General features: G+C 42.7%; 7 non-coding genes across 7 annotated transcripts; all 7 read right to left on the bottom strand.

The window, feature by feature from the left end:
- Positions 1 to 1,485: 1,485 nt before the first annotated feature.
- LOC147734483 (signal recognition particle RNA) lies at positions 1,486 to 1,785 on the bottom strand. The gene has a single exon (XR_015308039.1).
- Positions 1,786 to 3,382: 1,597 nt separating this feature from the next.
- LOC147734484 (signal recognition particle RNA) lies at positions 3,383 to 3,682 on the bottom strand. Its single transcript, XR_015308046.1, has one exon.
- Positions 3,683 to 5,234: 1,552 nt separating this feature from the next.
- Positions 5,235 to 5,534, bottom strand: LOC147734485 (signal recognition particle RNA). Its single transcript, XR_015308140.1, has one exon.
- A 1,597-nt stretch (positions 5,535 to 7,131) lies between these two features.
- On the bottom strand, positions 7,132 to 7,431 carry LOC147734486 (signal recognition particle RNA). Its single transcript, XR_015308223.1, has one exon.
- Positions 7,432 to 9,029: 1,598 nt separating this feature from the next.
- LOC147734487 (signal recognition particle RNA) lies at positions 9,030 to 9,328 on the bottom strand. Its single transcript, XR_015307749.1, has one exon.
- Positions 9,329 to 10,926: 1,598 nt separating this feature from the next.
- LOC147734488 (signal recognition particle RNA) lies at positions 10,927 to 11,226 on the bottom strand. Its single transcript, XR_015308029.1, has one exon.
- Positions 11,227 to 12,824: 1,598 nt separating this feature from the next.
- Positions 12,825 to 13,124, bottom strand: LOC147734489 (signal recognition particle RNA). The gene has a single exon (XR_015307846.1).
- Between the last annotated feature and the right edge of the window lie 172 nt (positions 13,125 to 13,296).

The raw sequence follows: 13,296 nt of genomic DNA on the forward strand, positions 1-13,296 counted from the left end.
TATCCTTCAAAGAAAGGAAAATAATGTCTTATCAAGAAGCAGTGTGAATATGGGAAGGGCCTTTAAAAAAGATGTGGAGTTTCCTAAAGGAAAATAAGAGGGTTGAACTGATTTAAGGGAGAGAGGAAGTAGGGTCAGAAAGTTTGTGAAGGGGATGTGAATACAATATAGATACTAGTATTTAGTGAGTGAGAGATAGCTAGAGGGAGAGAGGAGAAAGAAAGTGAGGGAGAAGAGCCAACTTAGGGCTGAGTTTCTCATTATCTGCCAGTGACTCCCTGTAGAACCTTACAGGCACAATTCAGGCTCTCCTGTAGCCATCCATCCCTTCTTGTTATGCTGAGCCAGCCAATGTTGAGAAAAGTAGCAAGGGTCACAATGATGGAAGACATCTGCAACATTGGAAGTTATAAAGTGGTATGGAGTGGGAGGGCTAGAAGAGTTATTATAAAGAATGAATACGCATCATTCTGTTCTCTAGCCTCAACAGCTTCAAGAGAGGAATTCTTGCTGGCCAAGAAGACCAATGTCAGTTCAGCTTGAGCAGGTGAAAGCTTGCCTGATTCTGCAAAAGGATGAGATTACGCTTTTGGGTTAGAAGTGGTCGCGGGCTACTGCATACTAAGAAACCGTTTATTGAGGTCCGGTTGGATTACTCAATCTTCTCCCACCTCAAAATCAGCTGCTAATTCAGTGTTCTATACCAATGAGCTATTTTTGTCCTCCCTGCCCCTTCCAGCGAATGGGTCCCCCTGACTAACAAAAGTGATTCAAACAGATTTGTATACCTTTTCATAGGAGAATTCATGACGTATTTTATACTGTGCCAATGCAAGGTAGATTGAGTAATGATCTGGACAGCTCCATACTGGAGAACTGCAGCGCCTGTCAACCTGATCCCTTCTGCTGGGATTGTTAAACAACATCAAGATTTAAAAGTATTAAGCCGCAAGAGTTGGCTGGAGTAAGGCCGAAGGCTTCAATGTTTGGGAGTTACACAGTTTTCAGTCTTTTCATGTTTCTCTCAAAGAGCTAAGGGCCCTCTTATTTCTCCTTCTCATTCATATATGGAATTGAATGAGGGCTAATCAAAAAATGAATTAGAGCTGGACGTAGGAATGCAGCAGAAGACCCAGCAAACTCATTTCAAAGTTGCTCTTCTAAAGATACTTTTTTACTTGACAGATCAATTTAATCCTACAGGTGCTCTAAAATGAAGAATGCATTTCAGTCATCCTTGCAGAAAATCACACAGCCATCTATTCTAGGCTGCACAGAGTTTTCAGTCCTCTCCACCTGCTAGCTTGTTGTTTCAATATGTCGCAATTCTGGAGAATTGTCTGCTATGCTAGCATGCCCGGCCCAGTTCAAATGTTCATTGTACTTCCTGCAAAAATATAAAAAGAAAAACAAAGATTTGGTTTTGGAAAAATAATTCATTACCATCTTGTAAAAATCAAAACGTTCACATTTGAGTCAAAAAAAGAGAGGCTAGGTCTCACTATTTTGCTCAAGCTGTGTTACACCTACTGCTCTCAGGTGCTGTCCTGCTACCGATGTGCATGGAAGCTTTGGCCTGCTCTGTTTCCAGCCTGGGTCGGTGCACCTCTCATTACACAACCTGAAATTCTAGAGCTCCCTCTAGAACACCATATTGATACCCAACGTAGCATGGACACCTGATCAACACAGCTGAGTGCAACACAGAACCCCTAAGCTCAAGCAATACACAAGACTCAGCCTCCCAAGTAGCTAGGACAACAGGCACACGCCACCATGCCCGGCAAACACAGCACATGTCCTAATGATGAAATGCATTGCTTAAGTAAGGATAATGATAAAGTACGGTGTAATGAATTGATGGTATGCCAACCGTATTTCAAGAAAATCTATTTCACTATCCTTCAAAGAAAGGAAAATAATGTCTTATCAAGAAGCAGTGTGAATATGGGAAAGGCCATTAAAAAAGATGTGGAGTTTCCTAAAGGAAAAGAAGAGGGTTGAACTGATTTAAGGGAGAGAGGAAATAGGGTCAGAAAGTTTGTGAAGGGGATGTGAATACAATATAGATACTAGTATTTAGAGAGTGAGAGATAGGTAGAGGGAGAGAGGAGAAAGAAAGTGAGAGAGAAGAGCCAACTTAGGGCTGAGTTTCTCATTATCTGCCAGTGACTCCCTGTAGAACCTTACAGGCACAATTCAGGCTCTCCTGTAGCCATCCATCCCTTCTTGTTATGCCGAGCCAGCCAATGTTGGGAAAAGTAGCAAGGGTCACAATGATGGAAGACATCTGCAACATTGGAAGTTATAAAGTGGTATGGAGTGGGAGGGCTAGAAGAGTTATTATAAAGAATGAATACGCGTCATTCTGTTCTCTAGCCTCAACAGCTTCAAGAGAGGAACTCTTGCTGGCCAAGAAGACCAATGTCAGTTCAGCTTGAGCAGGTGAAAGCTTGCCTGATTCTGCAAAAGGATGAGATTACGCTTTTGGGTTAGAAGTGGTTGCGGGCTACTGCATACTAAGAAACCGCTTATTGAGGTTTGATGGATTACTCGATCTTCTCCCACCTCAAAATCAGCTGCTAATTCAGTGTTGTATACCAATGAGCTATTTTTGTCCTCCCTGCCCCTTCCAGCGAATGGGTCCCCTTGACTAACAAAAGTGATTCAAACAGATTTGTATACCTTTTCATAGGAGACTTCGTGACGTATTTTATACTGTGCCAATGCAAGGTAGATTGAGTAATGATCTGGACAGCCCCATACTGGAGAACTGCAGCGCCTGTCAACCTGATCCCTTCTGCTGGTATTGTTAAACAACAACAAGATTTAAAAGTATTAAACGGCAAGAGTTGGCTGGAGTAAGGCCGAAGGCTCCAATGTTTGGGAGTTGCACAGTTCTCAGTCTTTTCATGTTTCTCTCAAAGAGCGAAGGGCCCTCTTATTTCTCCTTCTCATTCATATATGGAATTGAATGAGGGCTAATCAAAAAATGAATTAGAGCTGGACGTAGGAATTCAGCAGAAGACCCAGCAAATGCATTTCAAAGTTGCTCTTCTAAGGATACTTTTGTACTTGACAGATCAATTTTATCCTACAGGTGCTCTAAAATGAAGAATGCATTTCAGTCATCCTTGCAGAAAATCACACAGCCATCTATTCTAGGCTGCACAGAGTTTTCCGTCCTCTCCACCTGCTAGCTTGTTGTTGCAATATGTTGCAATTCTGGAGAATTGTCTGCTATGCTAGAATGCCCGGCCCAGTTCAAATGTTCATTGTACTTCCTGCAAAAATATCAAAAGAAAAACAAAGATTTGGTTTTGGAAAAATAATTCATTACCATCTTGTAAAAATCAAAACGTTCACATTTGAGTCAAAAAAAGAGAGGCTAGGTCTCACTATTTTGCTCAAGCTGTGTTACACCTACTGCTCTCAGGTGCTGTCCTGCTACCGATGTGCATGGAAGCTTTGGCCTGCTCTGTTTCCAGCCTGGGTCGGTGCACCTCTCATTACACAACCTGAAATTCTAGAGCTCCCTCTAGAACACCATATTGATACCCAACGTAGCATGGACACCTGATCAACACAGCTGAGTGCAGCCCAGAACCCCTGAGCTCAAGCAATCCACAAGCCTCAGCCTCCCAAGTAGCTAGGACAACAGGCACACACCACCATGCCCGGCAAGCACAGCACATGTCCTAATGATGAAATGCATTGCTTAAGTAAGGATATTGATAAAGTACGGTGTAATGAATTGATGGTATGCCAACCGTATTTCAAGAAAATCTATTTCACTATCCTTCAAAGAAAGGAAAATAATGTCTTATCAAGAAGCAGTGTGAATATGGGAAGGGCCTTTAAAAAAGATGTGGAGTTTCCTAAAGGAAAAGAAGAGGGTTGAACTGATTTAAGGGAGAGAGGAAGTAGGGTCAGAAAGTTTGTGAAGGGGATGTGAATACAATATAGATACTAGTATTTAGAGAGTGAGAGATAGATAGAGGGAGAGAGGAGAAAGAAAGTGAGAGAGAAGAGCCAACTTAGGGCTGAGTTTCTCATTATCTGCCAGTGACTCCCTGTAGAACCTTACAGGCACAATTCAGGCTCTCCTGTAGCCATCCATCCCTTCTTGTTATGCCGAGCCAGCCAATGTTGGGAAAAGTAGCAAGGGTCACAATGATGGAAGACATCTGCAACATTGGAAGTTATAAAGTGGTATGGAGTGGGAGGGCTAGAAGAGTTATTATAAAGAATGAATACGCATCATTCTGTTCTCTAGCCTCAACAGCTTCAAGAGAGGAATTCTTGCTGGCCAAGAAGACCAATGTCAGTTCAGCTTGAGCAGGTGAAAGCTTGCCTGATTCTGCAAAAGGATGAGATTACGCTTTTGGGTTAGAAGTGGTTGCGGGCTACTGCATACTAAGAAACCGTTTATTGAGGTTTGGTTGGATTACTCGATCTTCTCCCACCTCAAAATCAGCTGCTAATTCAGTGTTGTATACCAATGAGCTATTTTTGTCCTCCCTGCCCCTTCCAGCGAATGGGTCCCCCTGACTTTGTGACGTATTTTATACTGTGCCAATGCAAGGTAGATTGAGTAATGATCTGGACAGCCCCATACTGGAGAACTGCAGCGCCTGTCAACCTGATCCCTTCTGCTGGGATTGTTAAACAACATCAAGATTTAAAAGTATTAAACCGCAAGAGTTGGCTGGAGTAAGGCCGAAGGCTCCAACGTTTAGGAGTTGCACAGTTCTCAGTCTTTTCATGTTTCTCTCAAAGAGCGAAGAGCCCTCTTATTTCTCCTTCTCATTCATATATGGAATTGAATGAGGGCTAATCAAAAAATGAATTAGAGCTGGACGTAGGAATGCAGCAGAAGACCCAGCAAATGCATTTCAAAGTTGCTCTTCTAAGGATACTTTTGTACTTGACAGATCAATTTAATCCTACAGGTGCTCTAAAATGAAGAATGCATTTCAGTCATCCTTGCAGAACATCACACAGCCATCTATTCTAGGCTGCACAGAGTTTTCCGTCCTCTCCACCTGCTAGCTTGTTGTTGCAATATGTTGCAATTCTGGAGAATTGTCTGCTATGCTAGAATGCCCGGCCCAGTTCAAATGTTCATTGTACTTCCTGCAAAAATATCAAAAGAAAAACAAAGATTTGGTTTTGGAAAAATAATTCATTACCATCTTGTAAAAATCAAAACGTTCACATTTGAGTCAAAAAAAGAGAGGCTAGGTCTCACTATTTTGCTCAAGCTGTGTTACACCTACTGCTCTCAGGTGCAGTCCTGCTACCGATGGGCATGGAAGCTTTGGCCTGCTCTGTTTCCAGCCTGCGTCGGTGCACCTCTCATTACACAACCTGAAATTCTAGAGCTCCCTCTAGAACACCATATTGATACCCAACGTAGCATGGACACCTGATCAGCACAGCTGAGTGCAGCCCAGAACCCCTGAGCTCAAGCAAACCACAAACCTCAGCCTCCCAAGTAGCTAGGACAACAGGCACACGCCACCATGCCCGGCAAACACAGCACATGTCCTAATGATGAAATGCATTGCTTAAGTAAGGATATTGATAAAGTACGGTGTAATGAATTGATGGTATGCCAACCGTATTTCAAGAAAATCTATTTCACTATCCTTCAAAGAAAGGAAAATAATGTCTTATCAAGAAGCAGTGTGAATATGGGAAGGGCCTTTAAAAAAGATGTGGAGTTTCCTAAAGGAAAAGAAGAGGGTTGAACTGATTTAAGGGAGAGAGGAAGTAGGGTCAGAAAGTTTGTGAAGGGGATGTGAATACAATATAGATACTAGTATTTAGAGAGTGAGAGATAGGTAGAGAGAGAGAGGAGAAAGAAAGTGAGAGAGAAGAGCCAACTTAGGGCTGAGTTTCTCATTATCTGCCAGTGACTCCCTGTAGAACCTTACAGGCACAATTCAGGCTCTCCTGTAGCCATCCATCCCTTCTTGTTATGCCGAGCCAGCCAATGTTGGGAAAAGTAGCAAGGGTCACAATGATGAAGACATCTGCAACATTGGAAGTTATAAAGTGGTATGGAGTGGGAGGGCTAGAAGAGTTATTATAAAGAATGAATACGCATCATTCTGTTCTCTAGCCTCAACAGCTTCAAGAAAAGAATTCTTGCTGGCCAAGAAGACCAATGTCAGTTCAGCTTGAGCAGGTGAAAGCTTGCCTGATTCTGCAAAAGGATGAGATTACGCTTTTGGGTTAGAAGTGGTCGCGGGCTACTGCATACTAAGAAACCGTTTATTGAGGTCCGGTTGGATTACTCGATCTTCTCCCACCTCAAAATCAGCTGCTAATTCAGTGTTCTATACCAATGAGCTATTTTTGTCCTCCCTGCCCCTTCCAGCGAATGGGTCCCCCTGACTAACAAAAGTGATTCAAACAGATTTGCATACCTTTTCATAGGAGAATTCATGACGTATTTTATACTGTGCCAATGCAAGGTAGATTGAGTAATGATCTGGACAGCCCCATACTAGAGAACTGCAGCGCCTGTCAACCTGATCCCTTCTGCTGGTATTGTTAAACAACATCAAGATTTAAAAGTATTAAACCGCAAGAGTTGGCTGGAGTAAGGCCGAAGGCTCCAATGTTTGGGAGTTGCACAGTTCTCAGTCTTTTCATGTTTCTCTCAAAGAGCGAAGGGCCCTCTTATTTCTCCTTCTCATTCATATATGGAATTGAATGAGGGCTAATCAAAAAATGAATTAGAGCTGGACGTAGGAATGCAGTAGAAGACCCAGCAAATGCATTTCAAAGTTGCTCTTCTAAGGATACTTTTGTACTTGACAGATCAATTTAATCCTACAGGTGCTCTAAAATGAAGAATGCATTTCAGTCATCCTTGCAGAAATTCACACAGCCATCTATTCTAGGCTGCACAGAGTTTTCCGTCCTCTCCACCTGCTAGCTCGTTGTTGCAATATGTCGCAATTCTGGAGAATTGTCTGCTATGCTAGAATGCCCGGCCCAGTTCAAATGTTCATTGTACTTCCTGCAAAAATATAAAAAGAAAAACAAAGATTTGGTTTTGGAAAAATAATTCATTACCATCTTGTAAAAATCAAAACGTTCACATTTGAGTCAAAAAAAGAGAGGCTAGGTCTCACTATTTTGCTCAAGCTGTGTTACACCTACTGCTCTCAGGTGCTGTCCTGCTACCGATGTGCATGGAAGCTTTGGCCTGCTCTGTTTCCAGCCTGGGTCGGTGCACCTCTCATTACACAACCTGAAATTCTAGAGCTCCCTCTAGAACACCATATTGATACCCAACGTAGCATGGACACCTGATCAACACAGCTGAGTGCAGCCCAGAAGCCCTGAGCTCAAGCAATACACAAGACTCAGCCTCCCAAGTAGCTAGGACAACAGGCACACGCCACCATGCCCGGCAAACACAGCACATGTCCTAATGATGAAATGCATTGCTTAAGTAAGGATAATGATAAAGTACGGTGTAATGAATTGATGGTATGCCAACCGTATTTCAAGAAAATCTATTTCACTATCCTTCAAAGAAAGGAAAATAATGTCTTATCAAGAAGCAGTGTGAATATGGGAAGGGCCTTTAAAAAAGATGTGGAGTTTCCTAAAGAAAAAGAAGAGGGTTGAACTGATTTAAGGGAGAGAGGAAGTAGGGTCAGAAAGTTTGTGAAGGGGATGTGAATACAATATAGATACTAGTATTTAGAGAGTGAGAGATAGGTAGAGGGAGAGAGGAGAAAGAAAGTGAGAGGGAAGAGCCAACTTAGGGATGAGTTTCTCATTATCTGCCAGTGACTCCCTGTAGAACCTTACAGGGACAATTCAGGCTCTCCTGTAGCCATCCATCCCTTCTTGTTATGCCGAGCCAGCCAATGTTGGGAAAAGTAGCAAGGGTCACAATGATGGAAGACATCTGCAACATTGGAAGTTATAAAGTGGTATGGAGTGGGAGGGCTAGAAGAGTTATTATAAAGAATGAATACGCGTCATTCTGTTCTCTAGCCTCAACAGCTTCAAGAGAGGAACTCTTGCTGGCCAAGAAGACCAATGTCAGTTCAGCTTGAGCAGGTGAAAGCTTGCCTGATTCTGCAAAAGGATGAGATTACGATTTTGGGTTAGAAGTGGTTGCGGGCTACTGCATACTAAGAAACCGTTTATTGAGGTTTGGTTGGATTACTCGATCTTCTCCCACCTCAAAATCAGCTGCTAATTCAGTGTTCTATACCAATGAGCTATTTTTGTCCTCCCTGCCCCTTCCAGCGAATGGGTCCCCCTGACTAACAAAAGTGATTCAAACAGATTTGTATACCTTTTCATAGGAGACTTCGTGACGTATTTTATACTGTGCCAATGCAAGGTAGATTGAGTAATGATCTGGACAGCCCCATACTGGAGAACTGCAGCGCCTGTCAACCTGATCCCTTCTGCTGGGATTGTTAAACAACATCAAGATTTAAAAGTATTAAACCGCAAGAGTTGGCTGGAGTAAGGCCGAAGGCTCCAATGTTTGGGAGTTGCACAGTTCTCAGTCTTTTCATGTTTCTCTCAAAGAGCGAAGAGCCCTCTTATTTCTCCTTCTCATTCATATATGGAATTGAATAAGGGCTAATCAAAAAATGAATTAGAGCTGGACGTAGGAATGCAGCAGAAGACCCAGCAAATGCATTTCAAAGTTGCTCTTCTAAGGATACTTTTGTACTTGACAGATCAATTTAATCCTACAGGTGCTCTAAAATGAAGAATGCATTTCAGTCATCCTTGCAGAAAATCACACAGCCATCTATTCTAGGCTGCACAGAGTTTTCAGTCCTCTCCACCTGCTAGCTTGTTGTTGCAATATGTCGCAATTCTGGAGAATTGTCTGCTATGCTAGAATGCCCGGCCCAGTTCAAATGTTCATTGTACTTCCTGCAAAAATATAAAAAGAAAAACAAGGATTTGGTTTTGGAAAAATAATTCATTACCATCTTGTAAAAATCAAAACGTTCACATTTGAGTCAAAAAAAGAGAGGCTAGGTCTCACTATTTTGCTCAAGCTGTGTTACACCTACTGCTCTCAGGTGCTGTCCTGCTACCGATGGGCATGGAAGCTTTGGCCTGCTCTGTTTTCAGCCTGGGTCGGTGCACCTCTCATTACACACCTGAAATTCTAGAGCTCCCTCTAGAACACCATATTGATACCCAACGTAGCATGGACACCTGATCAAGACAGCTGAGTGCAGCCCAGAACCCCTGAGCTCAAGCAATCCACAAGCCTCAGCCTCCCAATTAGCTAGGACAACAGGCACACGCCACCATGCCCGGCAAGCACAGCACATGTCCTAATGATGAAATGCATTGCTCAAGTAAGGATAATGATAAAGTACGGTGTAATGAATTGATGGTATGCCAACCGTATTTCAAGAAAATCTATTTCACTATCCTTCAAAGAAAGGAAAATAATGTCTTATCAAGAAGCAGTGTGAATATGGGAAGGGCCTTTATAAAAGATGTGGAGTTTCCTAAAGGAAAAGAAGAGGGTTGAACTGATTTAAGGGAGAGAGGAAGTAGGGTCAGAAAGTTTGTGAAGGGGATGTGAATACAATATAGATACTAGTATTTAGAGAGTGAGAGATAGGTAGAGGGAGAGAGGAGAAAGAAAGTGAGAGAGAAGAGCCAACTTAGGGCTGAGTTTCTCATTATCTGCCAGTGACTCCCTGTAGAGCCTTACAGGCACAATTCAGGCTCTCCTGTAGACATCCATCCCTTCTTGTTATGCCGAGCCAGCCAATGTTGAGAAAAGCAGCAAGGGTCACATTGATGGAAGACATCTGAAACATTGGAAGTTATAAAGTGGTATGGAGTGGGAGGGCTAGAAGAGGTATTATAAAGAATGAATACGCGTCATTCTGTTCTCTAGCCTCAACAGCTTCAAGAGAGGAACTCTTGCTGGCCAAGAAGACCAATGTCAGTTCAGCTTGAGCAGGTGAAAGCTTGCCTGATTCTGCAAAAGGATGAGATTACGCTTTTGGGTTAGAAGGTGTTGCGGGCTACTGCATACTAAGAAACCGTTTATTGAGGTTTGGTTGGATTACTCGATCTTCTCCCACCTCAAAATCAGCTGCTAATTCAGTGTTCTATACCAATGAGCTATTTTTGTCCTCCCTGCCCCTTCCAGCGAATGGGTCCCCCTGACTAACAAAAGTGATTCAAACAGATTTGTATACCTTTTCATAGGAGACTTCGTGACGTATTTTATACTGTGCCAATGCAAGGTAGATTGAGTAATGATCTGGACAGCCCCATACTGGAGAACTGCAGCGCCTGTCAACCTGATCCCTTCTGCTGGTATTGTTAAACAACATCAAGATTTAAAAGTATTAAACCGCAAGAGTTGGCTGGAGTAAGGCCGAAGGCTCCAATGTTTGGGAGTTGCACAGTTCTCAGTCTTTTCATGTTTCTCTCAAAGAGCGAAGGGCCCTCTTATTTCTCCTTCTCATTCATATATGGAATTGAATGAGGGCTAATCAAAAAATGAATTAGAGCTGGACATAGGAATGCAGCAGAAGACCCAGCAAATGCATTTCAAAGTTGCTATTCTAAGGATACTTTTGTACTTGACAGATCAATTTAATCCTACAGGTGCTCTAAAATGAAGAATGCATTTCAGTCATCCTTGCAGAAAATCACACAGCCATCTATTCTAGGCTGCACAGAGTTTTCCGTCCTCTCCACCTGCTAGCTTGTTGTTGCAATATGTTGCAATTCTGGAGAATTGTCTGCTATGCTAGAATGCCCGGCCCAGTTCAAATGTTCATTGTACTTCCTGCAAAAATATCAAAAGAAAAACAAAGATTTGGTTTTGGAACAATAATTCATTTCCATCTTGTAAAAATCAAAACGTTCACATTTGAGTCAAAAAAAGAGAGGCTAGGTCTCACTATTTTGCTCAAGCTGTGTCACACCTACTGCTCTCAGGTGCTGTCCTACTACCGATGGGCATGGAAGCTTTGGCCTGCTCTGTTTCCAGCCTGGGTCGGTGCACCTCTCATTACACAACCTGAAATTCTAGAGCTCCCTCTAGAACACCATATTGATACCCAACGTAGCATGGACACCTGATCAACACAGCTGAGTGCAGCCCAGAACCCCTGAGCTCAAGCAATTCACAAGCCTCAGCCTCCCAAGTAGCTAGGACAACAGGCACACGCCACCATGCCCAGCAAACACAGCACATGTCCTAATGATGAAATGCATTGCTTAAGTAAGGATAATGATAAAGTACGGTGTAATGAATTGATGGTATGCCAACCGTATTTCAAGAAAATCTATTTCACTATCCTTCAAAGAAAGGAAAATAATGTCTTATCAAGAAGCAGTGTGAATATGGGAAGGGCCTTTAAAAAAGATGTGGAGTTTCCTAAAGGAAAAGAAGAGGGTTGAACTGATTTAAGGGAGAGAGGAAGTAGGGTCAGAAAGTTTGTGAAGGGGTTGTGAATACAATATAGATACTAGTATTTAGAGAGTGAGAGATAGGTAGAGGGAGAGAGGAGAAAGAAAGTGAGAGAGAAGAGCCAACTTAGGGCTGAGTTTCTCATTATCTGCCAGTGACTCCCTGTAGAACCTTACAGGCACAATTCAGGCTCTCCTGTAGCCATCCATCCCTTCTTGTTATGCCGAGCCAGCCAATGTTGGGAAAAGTAGCAAGGGTCACAATGATGGAAGACATCTGCCACATTGGAAGTTATAAAGTGGTATGGAGTGGGAGGGCTAGAAGAGTTATTGTAAAGAATGAATACGCATCATTCTGTTCTCTAGCCTCAACAGCTTCAAGAGAGGAATTCTTGCTGGCCAAGAAGACCAATGTCAGTTCAGCTTGAGCAGGTGAAAGCTTGCCTGATTCTGCAAAAGGATGAGATTACGCTTTTGGGTTAGAAGTGGTCGCGGGCTACTGCATACTAAGAAACCGTTTATTGAGGTCTGGTTGGATTACTCGATCTTCTCCCACCTCAAAATCAGCTGCTAATTCAGTGTTCTATACCAATGAGCTATTTTTGTCCTCCCTGCCCCTTCCAGCGAATGGGTCCCCCTGACTAACAAAAGTGATTCAAACAGATTTGTATACCTTTTCATAGGAGAATTCATGACGTATTTTATACTGTGCCAATGCAAGGTAGATTGAGTAATGATCTGGACAGCCCCATACTGGAGAACTGCAGCGCCTGTCAACCTGATCCCTTCTGCTGGTATTGTTAAACAACATCAAGATTTAAAAGTATTAAACCGCAAGAGTTGGCTGGAGGAAGGCCGAAGGCTCCAATGTTTGGGAGTTACACAGTTTTCAGTCTTTTCATGTTTCTCTCAAAGAGCGAAGGGCCCTCTTATTTCTCCTTCTCATTCATATATGGAATTGAATGAGGGCTAATCAAAAAATGAATTAGAGCTGGACGTAGGAATGCAGCAGAAGACCCAGCAAACGCATTTCAAAGTTGCTCTTCTAAGGATACTTTTGTACTTGACAGATTGATTTAATCCTACAGGTGCTCTAAAATGAAGAATGCATTTCAGTCATCCTTGCAGAAAATCACACAGCCATCTATTCTAGGCTGAACAGCGTTTTCAGTCCTCTCCTCCTGCTAGCTTGTTGTTGCAATATGTTGCAATTCTGGAGAATTGTCTGCTATGCTAGAATGCCCGGCCCAGTTCAAATGTTCATTGTACTTCCTGCAAAAATATCAAAAGAAAAACAAAGATTTGGTTTTGGAAAAATAATTCATTACCATCTTGTAAAAATCAAAACGTTCACATTTGAGTCAAAAAAAGAGAGGCTAGGTCTCACTATTTTGCTCAAGCTGTGTTACACCTACTGCTCTCAGGTGCTGTCCTGCTACCGATGGGCATGGAAGCTTTGGCCTGCTCTGTTTCCAGCCTGGGTCGGTGCACCTCTCATTACACAACCTGAAATTCTAGAGCTCCCTCTAGAACACCATATTGATACCCAACGTAGCATGGACACCTGATCAACACAGCTGAGTGCAGCCCAGAACCCCTGAGCTCAAGCAATCCACAAGCCTCAGCCTCCCAAGTAGCTAGGACAACAGGCACACGCCACCATGCCCGGCAAACACAGCACATGTTCTAATGATGAAATGCATTGCTTAAGTAAGTATAATGATAAAGTACGGTGTAATGAATTGATGGTATGCCAACCGTATTTCAAGAAAATCTATTTCACTATCCTTCAAAGAAAGGAAAATAATGTCTTATCAAGAAGCAGTGTGAATATGGGAAGGG

This window comes from Lissotriton vulgaris, chromosome 1_2 (genome assembly GCF_964263255.1).
Source record: "Lissotriton vulgaris chromosome 1_2, aLisVul1.2, whole genome shotgun sequence".
NCBI lineage: Eukaryota > Metazoa > Chordata > Amphibia > Caudata > Salamandridae > Lissotriton > Lissotriton vulgaris.